Genomic DNA, 17,482 nt, shown 5'->3' with positions numbered 1-17,482 from the left:
TTTGATACGCATTGTATTGTACTATTCGTTTAAATACAATGTTTATTTTGACTGTTATATAACTTTATTGTATCGTATCGTTTAAATTCATTGTTAAGTAAGGTATTAAAGTAAGGTCTTACAATTCACATTCCCTTGCATTTTCAATTAGTATTAGAATAAGGTTTTACGATTATTTGTCTATAGTGAAGTGTTTAGTCACTATAGACAAATAAATGCAAAATTTGGAAATATCGCACAATTTCTATTGATTCTAATAAAATATTGAGTAATGTAAAAAGTTTGCTACATATGGCACAGTTTCTATTGATTCTAATAAAATATTGAGTAATGTAAAAAATCTATAATATCTTTATTTTAATTGTTGCATTTATTTCTTCAAAATACTTTTTCCTCCAAAACAAAACTAACCATTTCTAACCACGAATACAAAATTAGTTACTTCAATTATATTAATTAAGAAGATATTTCAAAATAAAAATAAAATCATATGCATATGTATGTATTGTATATGCTTATAAATATTTAGGCCCAATTCTTAATTAAATAATCAATAAAATCATAATATATATAAGACATAAATTACACCTTCAACTTGTCTCGAAAAGTCAGCTACACGCTTAAACTATCATTACTATCTATTACACATATTTACTACTTAAAAATGAATTTAATATCACCCTCAAACAAATATTTGTCCAATAATATTTGTCCATTATTGATGAATTTATTACTCTCATTGTCCAATAATATTTGTCCATCATTGGAACTTTAACTTTGGAACAAGTCATTGATGAATTTATTACTCTCACTATACAATAATATTTGTCCATTATTGAAAACTATAAATAGAAGGTTAATTTTACTATATCACCATTGAATATAATAAGTAGAATGCCTAGAAAAATGTAATAGAGAAACGACTATAATTAATGACAGAGGTAAACTAGGAACTAAGTCTAAAATAGGAAACAAATGGTGTAAAATAATGAGACATGGATTAACAAAGTTAATTCGTGCAAAGGTGTAATTATAATATAATAATGGGAAATGGATTAACAAAATTAATTCGTGCAAAGGTATAATTATAATTAATAATGGGAAATGGATTAACAAGATTAATTCGTGCAGGGGTGTAGTTAGGATTTTGATTTTTAGAAGAAAACAAAAAGGTTTCTCCCTCTAGTTCATGAACTAGTAAGCGGATTATTGAGAATAACATATTCAAATAATTTTAATTATTATAAAAAAATATAACAATATAAAATATATAATATAATATAACACAGAAATAAGTATTTCTTAAAAAATTTCATATTAATTGATGTCTAATTTTAAATCATGAGAAATAATTTGAAGAATAAATAATTAATATAAATATAAAATATGAAAATAAAATATTTTGTCTTAATATGTTAAAAATAAAAATATATTTCTAAAAAAATTAATATGAATGAATAGAATCTTTTTTAGAAGATGTGAAAAATAAAAAAATAAATGGGGGAGTAATTCAACTAAAATAAATTCAATACATAATTAAATTCTTACCATGCGATATGTTAGCAAGCAAGGTGACTTCCTATTAATGGCTTTGATATAAATATATTCTAACAAATAAAAATAAATGAATAGAATATATTTTTAGTAATAAATAAAAAATTAATAAATAATTTAAAACGGTGGAGTATTAAAATGGATTCCAAAAAGTATTAAAATCTTACCAGGATCAAAGGTAAGTTGACTTTAGTAATTATTAGTCGTTTACATTATTAAAAATAATTACTATAAATTACTTGTTAGTTCATAAAAATAATTATTTCTTTTAAATTTTATCCTCAACTGAAACGTGGATTGGGAGCCCAAACGAAGATAGACCTAGTTCTAATACCATGTAAAGATATGGTATATGGGTTGTAACACCCGGAAAATTTTTGAGCTAAGACTCAAACCATCCTTCGTAGTGAGTAAGTTTTTACCGAGGAATTTAAATTTTCTTAAGTATTAAGGTCAGGTAACTAGATATAGCACCTTGAGTTCCGAAAAGAACTAGAGAGAATTCATTGAAGTCATTCCTAAACTCTTCTAAGTTTTGGGTCAAATTCAAACGACCATAATTCCTAGTACATGATGAGTTAGGTGGGCAAAAAAATGACAAATTAAAGGTCTTCGAGTCCTCTTGCCAGCGCCACCGAGTTTGCTAAATTTTGAGCTCTGAGTAAAAAGTTATGACTGATTTACTAAAGATGCTCAAACCTGGCAGCAGCTCCGCGATGGCTCCGCGTTACGGAGCCAATACAGACCTCACTGCCTGCTGAAAAATTATTCCGACTCCTAGATCGTTTTATTTATTTCTTAAAGGGTATTTTGGTCCTAAAAACCCTTAGGAGGTCATCTAAATTACCCTAAACGAGTAGAAAAATCAGTTTTCTTAAATCAAACCCTCTCATCCACTCCAAAAATTCTACGCTCAAGCAATTCAAGAAAACGCTAAGGCTAGGGTTCTTCTTCCAAGATTTTCCTTCAAGTTCTTCAATAAGATGGTTCTTTTAGGTATGTAAGCTTCCATAGTGTTGGGTTTGTTCACCTACACGCCAATCATGTTAATTTCAGTGTTAAATTCGTTCTAGAAAGTTGAAAGTTTGGTGTTCTTGAATTGTGTTCTTGAAATTGCCTTTCGTTCTTGAGTTTAGAGGAGATTCATGAGTTCTTGAGAAATCGTGTTGATTTTAGAGTTTTGTTTGATTAGATTCTTGTGTACATGTACTGGGTATCTGAATCTAAAGAGAAATTGAGAAAAGAATCGAATTTAGGCGAATTGGGGTTAGAAAACGAAGAAGGAAAAAGTCGGGCGAATCTGGCACTTCACTTCGCGTCGCCGACCTACCCTCCCTATGCCCAGAATCTTTCTCCGCGTCGCGGAGAGGTCGCGGACCCCTCTGCCTCAAAATTTATTTTGGGACCAAATATTAAAATGCATCTCTGCATCGCGGACTTGCTTCCAGACAGTGATTTCTTGATCGTTTCTCATGTTTATCTATCTAAAAATACTCCTAAACATCATAAGATCTTTCCTATCACAAATCATAACCTTGAATTCATAAATCAAATTCAAGGTAGAGTTCTTTCGAACATTTTTGAGAAAGTCCCTTTGAGTATTTTTGAGGAGTATTCTACAATTTCTAGTAACTTGTTTCAAGACTCGAGCAAGTGAGTATGAGAGTGAGGAGAATTTACTCATGAGTCTATTTTATCATCACGAGATCCTTCATATCATGAACCATAACTCTTGAATTCATAATTCACATTCGAGAGAGTTAAGAGTAGAGTTCAAGAAAGTTTTTGAGTTCAAATTGTGAATCCTTTGAATCAACTATTGATTTGAGCTAAGTTTTGAGGAAGTAAGTATGAGAATGAGAAGAGTCGTATACATGAGTTCTATAATGTTCTTTAGACCCTCGAGTTGAGTCGTTCATGCCCATAAATTATGCATGAACGCCATAAATTGAGTATCTTTGAGAGGAGTAGTATCTTCAAGTTTCAAGACTTGATGAGTATTGATTTCCTAATCCCTTTTGAGATGTTATTCCTAATCATGGGACTACTACATGTTACCCATGAAGCCCCTGAGTAGAGTAGTTCATTCTCATAATTCCGCATGAATCCTCTGAGTTGAGCATTCTTGAAATGAGTAGTAACATTGAAGTTCTTTAAGTTCCAAGTATTGAGTTCTATCTATGGTTATTGAAAACCTTGAATTGAGTCGTTCATCTCTATAATTCGGCATGATCTCTATTTTAAAAACTCTTTTGCAAATGCATTAAACTTGTTTTAAGACTTGAGTTTTGAGATGAATAAACAGTAAAGAGTGAAGTTCATTCTTCAAAAGAGCACATGGGACCAGAAATGGTTCTCGAGTGCCGGCCACGTCCAGGGTGTAGGCTCGGGTCGTTAGCTCCATTAACAAAAACAGAACTACCTAAGAACACTGATATAATATAGATAACAGTATCTTCATTCATACAATTTAAACATGAAAGCAAGTCATATAACAAGAACACTTGAACGAAAAAGGACATACAGAGGAGGTAAATCGCGTGTAAATGAAGCTTGTGATCTTAAATAGTAATGCTAAAATTATATGGACATGGTGGAATTGTCACCTCAACAGATCCTTCAAGCATTTGACAGACCTTCCTCATAGTAGGCCTCGTAGACGGATCCTCTTGAATGCACCAAACACCAACCATCACAAACCTATCGAGCTGCTTCTTGTCGCCTCGAAATCACTTTGCACTAGAGCTTCCAACTTTCCTTCTTGAAGGCAATCTAGAACCCAATCTCTAAGAATCGCCTCTGGTCCGTAGCTTTCCTCATTCTCATAGTTTTTCTGACAAGTGATGATCTCTAGTAGTAGTACACCAAAGCTGTAAACGTCTACCTTAACGGTGGCTTGACTATTCCTGAACCATTATGGTGCAACATAACCTCTTGTTCCTCTAATATTAGTAAATGTTCGACTCCGGTTAATCATCATCAGTTTAGACAATCCAAAATCTGATATTCGAGCAACGTGATGATCATCAAGGAGAATGTTTTGACGCTTTATATCACAATGGATAATCTATGTACTGCACTCTTCGTGGAGGTATGTAAGTCCCCTTGCAACCCCCATTGCGATATTTGTCCTCTGACTCCAAGTAGGTTTCAGATCACCAAAAATGAAACTTGCAAGAGTTCCATTACTCATATACTCGTAGACCAACAAACGATGAGCTCCCTCGTTACAATATCCAAGCAGACGGACCAAATTCTTGTGATGAGTCTGACTAATCACATTTACTTCAGTTATGAATTCCTTCTCTGCCTCATGAGCAACTTTGTCCAGCTTCTTTATAGCGACAACGTTTCTTGAACCGATAGGCATTACCCCTTTGTAAACAATCCCAAATGCACCCCTGCCTAGCTCTTCCTTGAAGTCTTTTGTGGCTTGTACAAGTTCTTTGTATGTAAAACTATGACACATAGAGTCTGCCACATGACTCGTAGGGCGCGATATCTTCATTTTCTTTTTGTAAATGTGGAAGAATCCCCAACAGAATACACTGATGAAAAGAATATTTACCAAAACATAACTGCCTAACAACGCGGACGACACAACAGACAGATTTCGCCAATTCTTGTTTCGACTAGATCCTGAATTTGGAAAGCCAGGAGTACTCAGAGGAGGAACACCATCTTTCCTTATTTTCATAAAAGCTTTTGAATTCAATTTGGTGTCTATTCTCCCATTTGATAACGGAAGCTTCTTTTTCCAGCAACTATTGCTTCTATAAATAGCAACAACACAGAAACAATCATTCAAACAAGCATTTTGGCAGTCTTGTTCAGTAGAAGGGCTAATTTTCTGAAAATCTGATTTCAGCCAATCAGTATCACGAATCGTGATAAACTGTATAAATCATCAGGTGAACCCCTCCCAACTTCATCACCACTTATAGAAAAAACTGGTTTGCAGTCACCATAAGCATCGTTCGGATCAACCAACGAATATCCTTTAGGACAGTTACAAACTGGTCTGTTGTTTGAACCAAGACTGCATACATTGTTGTAAACACAAGAACCAGGTCCTTTGTCTCCATCAATTTCGATGCATATATTATTCGGTTGAGACCACAAAATTGTCACGCCCTGAGCCTACACCCTGGGCGGGACCAGCACCCGAAGACCCTTTCTGGCCCCAAGCGAACCCTTGGCCTGGCTTGCTTAACTCAACGGAAACCTAACTCAACAGAATAACTCAATACAAATGCAAGGTTACAAAACAACTTAACTTATAAAATCTGGCCTCAAAAGCAACTCGAATCTCAAAATAGGTTATTTACATATATACTTAGATGAGAGAATCAAAAACTAACTGACTAACTGTCTATGAAGCCTCTAAAATACTGAAAATGGATGTTGGGACAGACCCCGCAACACCCTAATAAAACAAAACTAAGAATACAAAATAATTGAGTCCTCCGGAATGCAAGGAGGCTCACCATTGACTCTGGAGTGCTCAGCTGGATCAACGATGTGCAGGATGCTGATCCGGGGTACCTGTATCTGCATGGTCATAAGATGCAGGCCAACTGGCATCAGTACATTGAATGTACGAGTATGCGAGATGGAAAGCTAAACCGCAACTTAAGCTTGAAAAGAGTACAAGAGAATACTTACCTTGGTTCTGTTCGACTTATGAATAACTGAACTCAATATATATATATATATATATATATATATATTTAAAGCAATAAGACACATGCTATATATAAAGCTTGCAAAAATAGTGAACCAACTTAGCTCGTTAATGATAAAACAATGACAAACTCAACTTTACTTATATAAAAGTAATATAACTTTAGTGGGAGATTCTTTAACCGAATACCACCACTATGAGCCCTAGTGGTGGTACAATGTTTTACCTCACGTTGCCTAAGGACCATCCTATACCTTGCCGTGATATAGGACCTTACTTTTGCTTAGTGGATCCACTAGCTTAATCTTACGTGATCATCTAAAAAGAATGATACATCAAGTCCCATGTTAGCACATGGTTCTTATGGAGAGTTGAGTTAATATGATCTCGTGTCCCCAATTCGGTGCTTAATACTACTCCCAAAAATATACTTTGGCTCATAAGTGTCTTTAAACACATCTTTCTTTAATTGAGATAATTACTCAAAACTTAGCCCAAAGGCTCTTTTGGAAAACATATATGGTTCCCCTCTTACTCAAATGTAAAACATTTACAAACCTCTTTGGGAATACTTAGTTCCCTAATAGCTTTTGAGAAATGGACTCAACTTTATGCTCTTGACTTAACTTGAAACTCGAGACTCTTTACTTGACTTGAAACTCTATACTCTTGCTTGACTTGAAACTTGAAGCGAAGTTAAAACGTTCAATAACGACTCTTGTAAAGCTTTGAGGACTTGCTTGGGCTTACTTCTTAACCTTACTTGACTTGACTCTAACTTCACTTTGACTTGATACTAACTTGCCTTGAATTGGATTGTGAATTCAAGGTATATGACCACACATTTATAAATGAGTTCTTGACATTTAAACGTACCTTGGGGTGTTGGAAACAACTAGGAAACATAGGTACAATACCAAGGAACATGTATGAGAAAGCGTGAAAAGAAAGGGGGAACTTGGCGTCCATGGCGCTCTGCAAGGCGCGGAGCGCCAGACCTTGAAGCTCAGAAGGCCAGCTGAGGCGCTCTGTAGGGCGCGGCGCCCCAAGGGGTGAAGTTCAGAACACTTCTTGGGGCGCTCTGCAAGGCGCGACGCGCCACCCCTTTTCCCCGACAACTTCGACTTTTCTCCTTCTTTTCTCCAACTCTAAACCTTCTAAACTTCAAGGTTTACAGCCCCAAACATTTAGAATAATAAATCCCTCAACATACAATAGATTTCAACCCAAACACAACCTCAAACATGCCCAGATCAACAAGGGACTTTAACAACACAATCAACAACACCAACATCACAACCCAACAACTTCAACAACATATCCAATCTTTTCTCAATAATAAAAATGAGTTTGGTGTGTGGGGGAAAGGATCAACCCAACACTAAGAACTCACATACCTAGTAGGGATCACCCCCGACAATATCCACGACGATCTTTGACGGAAACTTGTTTGATCTCCTCTTTCTTCTCTTCTTCTCCTCTTCACTCACAAGCCCTAGCTCTCACTCTTTAAAATGGGACCAAATGATCCAAAAATCAGCCTAACACAACAATATAACCCCAAAAGAAATAGCTAGGGAAAAGACCAAAATGCCCTTAAAATTTCCGGACAGATTCCCTGCCAACTGCCCAACTTTCAAAGGGCTTAACTCGCTCATACGAACTCGGAATCGAGCAAACTCGGTGGCGTTGAAAAGATCATTCCACAAGATTCGCAATCATAACTGGAACTACTCCTAACTCATCCTGAGCTAGGAGTTATAACTGCTCAAATTTGGCCAAAACTCACTGATTTCTACACTTGACCAATTTTCCAGATTTTGNATATTATTCGGTTGAGACCACAGAATATTCCAGCCACTGCTATTCAAAATCCTTGAATGATAATAATGACTAAGAACTCCATCAAAGTTAAGTGTCACACGATGATAATTGTCCGAAGCTGAAGGAATGGATCGCGGAGTAAGAATTTGCCTTTGATTGTTTCGCTTCAATACATACATCACCCCATTCTCTTCGAAAACCAGCTTATCCCCTGAATTTGTTGCATTTGTTGTATCTGAAGTTTGAATGTTATAGTACTCATCATCATAATCCATATTGGAAGGCACACTTTGTGTAACAAGCACCATATTCCCATTATCAAGCATCCGAAGATAAAATCTACCTGTCGAGACATAATATAATTAAATCATCAAAATCGTACTCTCAACCCATAATATAGATATCATGTTAGAGACCAAATATAATCAAACAATCAAATGAGTTGGTCACATAATTCAACATGTACAACAACATATATACTCAGTGTAATCTGACAAGTGGGGTCTGGGGAGGATACGATATATGATAGATACGACAATTCAAACACGTACATACCTTGAGTGAAATTAGTTTGTGACTTTTGAGAAACAAGGAAGCTTCCTCTTTCCAATGTTTGATTTGGCAACAAAGTATTAGTTGGATTTCTAAAACTTTCCCAAAATGGATCATTAGAATTTCTTCCCATTACAACAAAATTCCCATTATCATTCATCAATCCATAATCAATATTACCAAAAACCAAATCACTTCTCCAAAGAGTATTCCCTTGAGGAACACTAAGTATTAAATCTCTTTGAGAATCAAGATTCAATCTTGATCCTTGTGGCACTAAATTACTTATATTAGCATGCCAAACTATAGTTGTTTCTTGAATTTTTGCATACCATATACAAAGCAAGAACTCATTTTATTTTCTTCAATTTTTTTGAAACCAAATGCAAAATCATTAGATGGTGAAAGCCATGGGGTACTTTCATCTGTTGCACTAATAGAACTACTAGTAGCTATTCTACCATTATTTTGAGCTAAATTGTGTAATGGAATGAAAAAAAGAAGAAATATTACAAGAAAATAAGAAATATAATTAGACATTGCAAGAGAAAATATGATTTGNAAAATTAATAAGCTAGTAACACTCTGTCAACATACTTGCTTGCTCAGTGGCGGAGCCACATGTAGTTAAGAGGTATCGATCGACACCTTTTTGTTGAAAAATTGCATTGTATAGTTAGAATGAAAATATTTTTTTTATGTATGTATTTATAACATATTGACACTTCTTGGCTTCTATACGATTTTATTTCTTTATATTTTAACACTCCTTAGATGAAATTCTAGCTCCGCCACTGTGTTTGCTCGGCAAGATTGTTTGGTTATTTCATGTGAATGCATATGATTTTGTCTTGTTAAAAAGGGAAGAGTGAACAAAAGAGAAGGAAATTTGATATTTCATTTCTTTCAATCTATTTGTCTGGTTTATTTTTAAAAAGACAATTTTAAATCTTGTGAGTTTAAACTTTAAACTAAAGATACGTAATTAAAATATCCTTTAATCTCATAAGCATGTCAAAAAATATTTTTCACAGCGCTTTAATACAAGTTTTTTACCTGACATGTTTATGAGATTAAATGTTATTTTAATTACGTATCTTTAATTTAAATTCACAAAATTTAAAATTATATTTACTTTAAATCAATGAGACAAATAAATTGAAATGCTAAATGCTCAAAAATATCGTGGATAACGGTGAAACTATACATTCTGCTCCCCCAACTCATTTCGGAGGATCGTGTGCTTCCGGTCGATTGTTTTGAAAAACCTTATTGGACCCTCTGTAATGATTTGGGAGAGTAGTACGTATAGCCTCATCATGATCCACAACATTTTGGGTATTTAGGAACCATTTTACAAGAATTACGCGATTTTTTCAGTTATTCGTATGTGTTAACCCATTAGTATTTTAGTGAAATGACTTCCGGTCAATTTTTTTGAAAAAAAAACTTATGAGACCCTCCATACTGAGTTGGGGGAGCAGTATGTATAGTCTCACCATTATCCACGATATATTTTTAGCATTTAGGGATCATTTATAAAGAATTAGACGATTTTCTTAGTTTTTCGTGTGTGTTAGCCCATTATATTTGGGTGATATGACTTTTGGTCGATTTTTTTGATAACCCTTTACGGGACCCTTCGTAATGATCTGGGGGAACAATACGTATAGCCTAACCATGATCCACCACATGTTTTTGACAATTAGGGGCCATTTTTCAAGAATTAAGCGATTTTCTAAATGGTGTCTGTGTTAGCTATGAATATTTTGGTGATATGACTTCCACTCGGTTATTTTGAAAAACCTTTACAAGACCCTCTGTAATGAGTTGAGGGAGAAGTACGTATAGTATCGTCGTGATCCACAACATATTTTTGGCATTTAGGGGCCATTTATCAAGAGTTAGATGATTTTCTTAGTTTTTCATGTGTGTTTTGCTCATGAATATATTGGTGATTTGGCTTCCGATCAATTTTTTTTGGAAATACAAGTTAGATTTACCAGTTCCAAAAGCTAGATCATGAGGGGAAGATTGTTCAAGTCCATACAAGTAGACCATCGGTCCATTTCCCCAACTAATGTGACATTCTACTTCACTCTAACACCCCCTTCTCGCTCAGACTCAACTGAAATGTGGACTGAGAGCCAAACGAGGATATACCTAGCTCTAATACCATGTAAAGATATGGTATCTGGGCGTAACTCAACCCCAAAGGTTAGCTCCATTCCCAACCAATGCAGGAACAATTTAAGCGTGGACTGAAAGCCCAAACAGAAACTCGAGAGAAAGTACTCAAAAGAAGTAGCCATTAACAAAAACAGAACTACCTAAGAACACTGATATAATATGGATGACAGTATCTTGATTCATACAATTTAAACATGAAAGCAAGTCATATAACAAGAACACTTGAACGAAGAAGGACATACAGAGGAGGTAAATCGCGCGTAAATGAAGCTTATGATCTTAAATAGTAATGCTAAAATTATATGGACATGGCGGAAATGTCACCTCAACAGATCCTTCAAGCATTTGACAGACCTTCCTCATAGTAGGCCTCGTAGACGGATCCTCTTGAATGCACCAAACACCAACCATCACGAACCTCTCGAGCTGCTTCTTGTCATTCAAAGCCTCGAAATCACTTTGCACTAGAGCTTCCAACTTTCCTTCTTGAAGGCAATCTAGAACCCAATCTGTAAGAATCACCTCTGGTCCGTAGCTTCCTCATTCTCATAGTTTTTCCGACAAGTGATGATCTCTAGAAGTAGTACACCAAAGCTGTAAACGTCTACCTTAACGGTGATTTGACTATTCCTGAACCATTCTAGTGCAACATAACCTCTTGTTCCTCTAATATTAGTAAGCGTTCGACTCTGGTTAATCATCATCAGTTTAGACAATCCAAAATCTGATATTCGTGCAACATGATGATCATCAAGGAGAATGTTTTGAGGCTTTATGTCGCAATGGATAATCTGTGTACTACACTCTTCGTGGAGGTATGCAAGTCCCCTTGCAACCCCCATCGCGATATTTGTCCTCTGACTCCAAGTAGGTTTCAGATCACCAAAAATGAAACTTGCAAGAGTTCCATTACTCATATACTCGTAGACCAACAAACGATGAGCTCCCTCGTTACAATATCCAAGCAGACGGACCAAATTCTTGTGATGAGTCTGACTAATCACATTTACTTCAGTTATGAATTCCTTCTCTGCCTCATGAGCAACTCTGTCCAGCTTCTTTATAGCGACAACGTTTCTTGAACCGATAGGCATTACCCCTTTGTAAACAATCCCAAATGCACCCCTGCCTAGCTCTTCCTTGAAGTCTTTTGTGGCTTCTACAAGTTCTTTGTATGTAAAACTATGACACATAGAGTCTGCCACATGACTCGTAGGGCGCGATATCTTCATTTTCTTTTTGTAAATGTGGAAGAATCCCCAACAGAATACACTGATGAAAAGAATATTTACCAACACAGAACTTCCTAAGAGCCCGGACAACACAACAGCCAGATTTCGCCAATTCTTGCTACGACTAGATCCTGAATTTGGAAAGCCAGGAGTACTCAGAGGAGGAACACCATCTTTCCTTATTTTCATAAAAGCTTTTGAATTCAAATTGGTGTCTATTCTCCCATTCAATAACGAAAGCTTCTTTTTCCAGCAACTATTGCTTCTATAAATGGCAACAACACAGAAACAATCATTCAAACAAGCATTTTGGCAGTCTTGTTCAGTAGAAGGGCTAATTTGCTGAAAATCTGATTTCGGCCAATCAGTATCACGAATCGTGATAAAACTGTAAAAATCATCAGGTGAACCCCTCCCAACTTCATCACAACTTATAGAAAAATCTGGTTTGCAGTCACCATAAGCATCGTTCGGATCAACCAACGAATATCCTTTAGGACAGTTACAAACTGGTTTGTTGTTTGAACCAAGACTGCATACATTGTTGTAACCACAAGAACCAGGTCCGTAGTTTCCATCAATTTCGATGCAAATATTATTCGGTTGAGACCACAGAATATTCCAGCCACTGCTATTCAAAATCCTTGAATGATAATAATGACTAAGAACTCCATCAAAGTTAAGTGTCACACGATGATAATTGTCCGAAGCTGAAGGAATGGATTGCGGAGTAAGAATTTGCCTTTGATTGTTTCGCTTCAATACATACATCACCCCATTCTCTTCGAAAACCAGCTTATCCCCTGAATTTGTTGCATTTGTTGTATCTGAAGTTTGAGTGTTATAGTACTCATCATCTAATCCATATTGGAAGGCACACTTTGTGTAACAAGCACCATATTCCCATTATCAAGCATCCGAAGATAAAATCTACCTGTCGAGACATAATATAATTAAATCATCAAAATCGTACTCTCAACCCATAATATAGATATCATGTTAGAGACCAAATATAATCAAACAATCAAATGAGTTGGTCACATAATTCAACACGTACAACAACATACTTAGTGTAATCTGACAAGTGGGGTCTGGGGAGGATACGATGTATGATAGATACGACCATTCAAACACGTACATACCTTGAGTGAAATTAGCTTGTGACTTTTGAGAAACAAGGGAGCTTCCTCTTTCCAATGTTTGATTTGGCAACAAAGTATTAGTTGGATTTCTAAAACTTTCCCACAATGGATCATTAGAATTTCTTCCCATTACAACAAAATTCCCATTATCATTCATCAATCCATAATCAATATTACCAAAAACCAAATCACTTCTCCAAAGAGTATTCCCTTGAGGATCACTAAGTATTAAACCTCTTTGAGAATCAAGATTCAATCTTGATCCTTGTGGCACTAAATTACTTATATTAGCATGCCAAACTATAGTTGTTCTTGAATTTTTGCATACCATATACAAAGCAAGAACTCATTTTTATTTTCTTCAATTTTTTTGAAACCAAATGCAAAATCATTAGATGGTGAAAGCCATGGGGTACTTTCATCTGTTGCACTAATAGAACTACTGGTAGCTATTCTACCATTATTTTGAGCTAAATTGTGTAATGGAAAGAAAAAAAGAAGAATTATTACAAGAAAATAAGAAATATAATTAGACATTGCAAGAGAAAATATGATTTGTCTGAACAAATCAAGAACATGAATTAATTGGTGTTATTGTTAATTTGTTACGTTGTGTGATTTTTGGATGAACAATGAAGACTTTAGAGTCAACTTCTACTTTTCTATGTTAGGTGCATGTATGACTAATAATATCAATAAAGGGAAGAATAATTTTTATATCAAGGCAATTAGCTCCTAGTTGAATGATGTTACATAAAGGTAGAGCGTACACAGATTTTATCTCTACTTTAGAGGTAGAGGGGTTGTTTTTTTAGACCCTTGGCTTAAGGAAAAACGTAAAAAGAAATAAAAGAAGTGAAGAAGTCATGAAAAAGTACTATTGAGAAGATGAACAATCAATTTGACCAGTAACTACAATTAAATAATACGAAAATCGAAGTATAAGAAACATCAAATAGTAAAAGAAATCGAAGGACAAGAAACTACTAGAGTAATGCTAGGACTGCTATAATGGAAGGATAAGCGAGGACACCGTTAACCTGTTAACTTTCTACCTTAATATGTGTGTGCCACAACCTCCTATCTACGGTCATGTCCTCGGTAAGTTGAAATTACGTATAAGTCATAACCGGTCTAATCACCTCTTTCCGATACTTCTTCCGCCTACCACTAGCAAGATATTAATTAGACTAGTGACTAGGTCAATTCCAGAGTCAAGAAAAATAATGATATAAAAACTAGGCAATTTGTGGTCCTAGCTCCAATTGTCTTGATGGAACATTGATTATATCTTTTAACTATTAATTCAGTTGGAAAATTGAATATAACTCTTGACTTTTCTGTGTGACTTTGTCTGTCTATAACATTTAGTATTTTAAGATGATCCTTTTCTTTGTCTATTCACTAAATAAATTCAACAAAATAATAGGTAATGAAAAACACTAATTTGTTTTGACTTTAAATAATCTATTTGCTTAAAAAAATAAAAAACAAGTTGTTATGAGAAAATACTGTTGACAATAAAGTATTTAGTAACATTAATCATAAGAGGGTATTTGACTAAATTACCCTTGTCTCTTCCACAAATGAATAATTATACCTCCTTGGTTTTCTAAAGTAAGTATAATACATAAATATATATAACCATTAACTTGGTCAGCGCATAACTATGCCCTCCAACTTTGAGTATACACAACTTTGAGTCCTATAATCATGATAGAAAACAGGAAATGTGTTAGTCTAAAGCTTTTCAAGACTAGTGGTATTCCTTGCCAAATCATGTTTAAACAACATTCCAACCCACATAATCCAACTTATCAAGTTGCCGACCAGTATCACCAATAGGATAGACCAAATACAACGGAATTTTATTTGGGGAACAACTAACACAAAGAAAAAACTACATCTACTTTCTTGGGACACCGTAACATTAGACAAATCTCAAGGTCTCCAAAATTGTAAATGGAAGAACCTGGCCCTACTGAGTAAGCTAGCATGGAAAATCCTTAAAAATCCAACAACACTTTGGGTGGCGACCTTATTAGGAATTTATGCTAAGAATAATTGTATACGATCGCCAGAATATTTTCAGAGGAGAAAAAGCAAAATCTGGAAAAACATTGAAGTAGGCTTGGAAGTATGTACCACCTGATATAAACTAAAAAATTAGGGGAACCATCATACCAACAACGATTAGAGCTAAAGACACACCTTCCTGGACATTGACTAACAACGATATCTTTAGCACGTCATCAAAAACAAAGATTCCCAAGATAAACCAGCGGAACAAGAACTTTAAATGGATATGGGATCAACAATGCCCGAACAAAATTAAATTCTTCTTGTGGCTATGCCATCATGATAGGCTGCCTACTTGCTGCTATTATTTAAATAAAATAGGCATGGAAGGAGAAGAACCCCATAAAATAGTAAAACACCTAACGATCAGGCACAACCAGGTGGCAGACATACTAGCAAAGAAAGGGGCTGAAATGGAAGGAGAAGAAGTTTTTGTGGAATGGTTAACAACCCCATCTTTTGTCAAGAAAGTTATGGAAGAAGATCAAATAGAGCAAGATTTTGATGGAATTCAGAAGGAAGTTCACGTACCTAGTAATATACTAATATGTAATAGAGATGCTAATAGTACTACTAGATTAAGTAATAGTACTAGCACAAGTTTGCTCTGTACCCACCTGAATTGTAACTGTAATGATGCATATTATTACTAAGTCTGTTTTTTACCAAAAAAAAAAGACTAGTGGTATTGATGAACTGTATTCCTCGGACCCTCTACAAATGTAATGTTGCCGCACTCTTTTTGGATCCTCAAAAAATGCTTAGCTTTTGGAGGATCTGACACGCATTTGGTAATATTTTTGAAGAGTCCGAGCAACTTAGTTGATGAAAGTTTCTTTATTTCTAATTCTACTGACCTTTTTGGTGCTTGTACCATCTTCCACAATGCTTCTTCTTTGAACAGCAGCATAAGGACCAATCGACAATTTTTGGCCGATTCTAATCGGGTTGAAACTCAAGACACCATTTTTGACTTTAAAGCAATACTCCTTCATTGATCACAACTTGCTCTCCGATAGAAACTAGTTATGGATCAGTGATGTCAACAGTATCAAGATTTTGATTTCGACGTCTGCAGTGTGTACATTAGCATAGCCACAGCAGATTTTCCCCTGCCAATCAACCAAAATTGGCATGCCTTCTACATATGCATTGTTCACATACACAGTTTTCTGCAAGGCCATATCCTGGTGCCATTACTTCTTGGGAGAGTCCGAAAGGTTCAGTCAACTCGATGAACCATTTGACAGTTGTTTCCCTTATTGGTTCAGTAGCAACCATGAGAAAAGTCATGGAGGAGAGATCGAGATTCTGCACTTTGTTAGACTCTAGTCTCCATACGAGGAGTTCAAATGCAAAGTTCGGGCCAGCACCAAGAGTATGTAGCACGGTATTTACTCATTGTATGCAGCCATAAAAAGGGGGGTTCTTGATGAATGTTGTCGGAGAAAAGAGTATCGCGGAACCTCTGTAGAGAATAGCAGAAGAAACGTATACTCGGGAAACCTTCTGCTAGCCCAAGATCGTTAACTAAGATCGAAAGATTCAACTAAAGAAGAAGAGGAAGCTAGAAAGTTAAAAAGAGAATTTGGAAAGAGGAACTTTGTAATGGAAGAAGACTCTTTAAGTGCTTTGATTTTTCCTTTTAATACAAATGTACAAGGCTATCTCCTATTTATACTTGTCTAGGGATGGTTCTAGAAACTCTTCTAGATACATATGAGAAAGTTCTTATGAATTTATCTTCTAGCAACTACTCTAAAATATCTAGATATTTCCTTAAGACAACTACTCTAGAATATCTAGATATTTCCTTAAGACAACTACTCTAGAATATCTAGATATTTCCTTAAGACAACTACTCTAGAATATCTAGATATTTCTTCAAGATAATTTCTAAGTTTCTATACTAGGACATTCTAGAGAAATCTATGTTATTCAAAAAATCATCTTTAACTTTTTTCACTACCTCCACTTACTAGGCAAGTGATAAGTCCTCCAATAAGTCCCATGTCATGATACTGTGGTAGCCAGGTCACTAGTATCGTCCTTGTTGTGGCCCGGCATCTTCTCTGCATCAACTTCACATTATGAATGATCATTCCTCTATGAGTAATCATAACTCCTTTAGGATCACTAGTTGAACCAGAAGTGAACTGGAGAAAACACAAATCATCTGGCAAAGGTTCGCGGTTTTCTTGATCCCGGAAGATTCATCTAGTTGC

General features: G+C 35.4%; 2 pseudogenes; both read right to left on the bottom strand.

The window, feature by feature from the left end:
- Window positions 1-4,246: 4,246 nt before the first annotated feature.
- On the bottom strand, window positions 4,247-8,965 carry LOC125860579 (G-type lectin S-receptor-like serine/threonine-protein kinase LECRK4; annotated as a pseudogene).
- Window positions 8,966-10,951: 1,986 nt separating this feature from the next.
- On the bottom strand, window positions 10,952-13,778 carry LOC125853873 (G-type lectin S-receptor-like serine/threonine-protein kinase RLK1; annotated as a pseudogene).
- Between the last annotated feature and the right edge of the window lie 3,704 nt (window positions 13,779-17,482).

This window comes from Solanum stenotomum, chromosome 1, assembly GCF_019186545.1.
Source record: "Solanum stenotomum isolate F172 chromosome 1, ASM1918654v1, whole genome shotgun sequence".
Taxonomy (NCBI): Eukaryota; Viridiplantae; Streptophyta; class Magnoliopsida; order Solanales; family Solanaceae; genus Solanum; species Solanum stenotomum.
The sequence above is the reverse complement of the archived record's forward strand: the minus strand, read 5'-3'. Positions and strand labels throughout refer to the sequence as shown.